General features: G+C 45.8%; 1 pseudogene; it reads right to left on the bottom strand.

The window, feature by feature from the left end:
- Positions 1–524: 524 nt before the first annotated feature.
- On the bottom strand, positions 525–1,035 carry LOC114235914 (60S ribosomal protein L13a-like; annotated as a pseudogene).
- Between the last annotated feature and the right edge of the window lie 1,523 nt (positions 1,036–2,558).

Here is a 2,558-nt window from a genome sequence, read left to right as displayed (position 1 = left end):
CGCAAAATACCGGGAAGCAACAAGGGCCATGCCTCTAAGATCTTGGTTGCACGTCTTCCCCGTCTCCATCTGTAAATAGCTCTGTGCGACACTGGGCTCATGCTGTCCCATGGCGTCTCTCACACTCTAACAGCTGCAGAGGATAACATATGACCATGTAAGAAGTTGAAAGAGATGCCTCATTCACAATTCAGTGTTCTCCTCCAATTAGTTTTCCAGCTCACTTTTGCAAATATTGGAACTAAAGTTGTTCCTACTGTTGGTTTTTAAAACCTCTGTCATGAACTAGTGGATCACAGACACATTTTGTCTGCACAACCGTTAGAGCTGTGTAAAGTAAATTTTTAAAAGAAAGGCCTTTCTTAAACGGTAACAGTGACTAAGGTCCCTTCTGTGCCCCCAGCTTCCTAAGTCCCAGGCTGTCTTGTCCCCTGGATGGCCGCCCCTGGATCCCCACATCCAGGGCAGTGATGAAGGAAGGGCAGGCCAGGCCAAGCAAGAGGAATAACCAGTCTTTACTGGGCTCAGCCCAGGAGTCCATGGTTCTTGATCACCTCTGTGTATTCGTTGATTTTCTTTACATGTTCTTTTCATCCTGTTTCCATAGCCTCATGAGCTGTTTTCTCTTTCAGTAATGGACCTTGGCCTTTTCGTTTCTCTTCTCCTTCAGGGTGGCCGTCACTGCCTGGTACTTCCAGCCAATCACATGGCACCCCAGGTAGGCAAATATTCATATAGACTTCAGATGCATAACCTAGAGGGCAGCAGGAACCATCATCCACTTATTCTTATCATAGGGCAGCAGGATCCCATCAAACACCTTGTGGTGGTCCAGGGACCCTAGTCTCGCTTGGTCTTGTGGGGCAGCATACCTCGAATGGTCTGCCCTTGTTTCTGTAGAAATTGCCAGAAATGCTGATGCCCTCACAGCATACAAACACCACCTTCTGGCCCAGCAGTACCTCCTTGGTCATGATGCCCCTGGTTGGCCAGGAGATGGCATCAGCCATCGAGCTCCATCTGCCCCTCTGCCATCTTCGGCAGCCACCTGGGAAAGACACATACTTATTATCTTACAGTTCTGGGCCTCAGAAGTCTGAAATGAGTCTTATGGGACTAGAATTAAGGTGTCTGCAGGGCTCTGCTGCTTCTGGAAGATTGAGGGGGAGAATTTGTATCCTTGCCTTTTCCAGCTTCTAGAGGACACCTGCATTGTCTGGCTCATGGCCCTTTCCTCCATCTTCAAAGCACATTGCTCCCTCTCTGCTTCTATTGTCCCAACTTTTCTGTTGATTGACCCTTGGGCCTACTTGGATAATCCAAGATAATCTCCTAATTTCAAGACCCTTAACTTAATCACACCTGCAAAATTCCTTTTGCCATATAAGGTCACATGTTCCTAGATTCTGGGGGTTGGCACGTGACATCCTTGTGGGGGGCATTATTCCGTCTACAGAAGCTTGACATATGTAATACTGCCAGCAGATGAAGTTGTGAGATTTCTTCAGTAGTACTCAGCTTTGTAGCAGTAATGGTAGAGAAAGTAAACTGTTGAATTGATCCAAGTTTAGAGATCGATAGGGTAGGATTAAGGTATAAGGACCTTGAGGTAAGAGAATTAGGGAAGCTGGTACAGGTGATTGAGTTGACTGATCAAGGGGTCTGCTAGGGAGGGAAGGAAACCCAGGGGGAGTTCGATAGACTGGGAGAAGAGTGAGCTTCTTCCTTCAACTTCTTAACTCTGTTTCCTCTTTGATACGGCTTTTGCACATCATTAGCCTCCCCCTTGAGGGGGTTTCTCAGTGGCTGCAGTGAAAGGCCTTTATCTGATTCCCATTACCGAATCTTTCCCCTGTGTTAGTAACACCCAACATTACTGTATTCACGCAGTGGCAATCAGTGTTTGAATTCATGGGTAATTTCTGTGGGAGATCACATAGGGTGAGAGATTACATACTCTACTCAGGGTGGATTTCACCGTGTCCCAAGAAGACCAATGGACATCAGACAGGGGAACATAAGTTCTATTGCGGAACATGAGGTTAACTCTCCTTACAGATTTTTCCTGAATAAATAAAACTAAGGGTTTTTATTCCTCTTAGGAGGAAATCTAGTGAAACGACAACACTTTGACAGAGGTTTTGTGAATTGTAAAAAATGGCAGTTTGCTTGATTAAGGTCTTGATCGAGGTGGCCTTAAAGTTCCCTTTAGCTTTAGGCAGGCTTCCACTTGATTTGGGGCCCCTGACCTACCTTTTCCTAGAGCATTTACTTCAGAAAACTTGTCATTATGAGTCCTTTCTTGGCCCTTTGAGAAATAAATCTTTTCAAAAGCCTCTTGCCTGTTTTACAGCCCAGGAATGTCTTTCTCAAGGACCTGGGAGCCTTCACTTTGAAATGTAATTATTGAAGGAGATAGAGCCCCTCTCTCGTGGTCTCAGTGGGAGGGTAGGAGCCTACCCTCAGGCTCCTTGATCCAAGTTGTAAAACTATTTCTTGTCATGAAGATCAGAGGAAGTTTACTTTTCCTTTGGGTAAGGCCAATTAGCAAACACAGG

This window comes from Balaenoptera acutorostrata, chromosome 2 (genome assembly GCF_949987535.1).
Source record: "Balaenoptera acutorostrata chromosome 2, mBalAcu1.1, whole genome shotgun sequence".
Lineage (NCBI taxonomy): Eukaryota > Metazoa > Chordata > Mammalia > Artiodactyla > Balaenopteridae > Balaenoptera > Balaenoptera acutorostrata.
The sequence above is the reverse complement of the archived record's forward strand: the minus strand, read 5'-3'. Positions and strand labels throughout refer to the sequence as shown.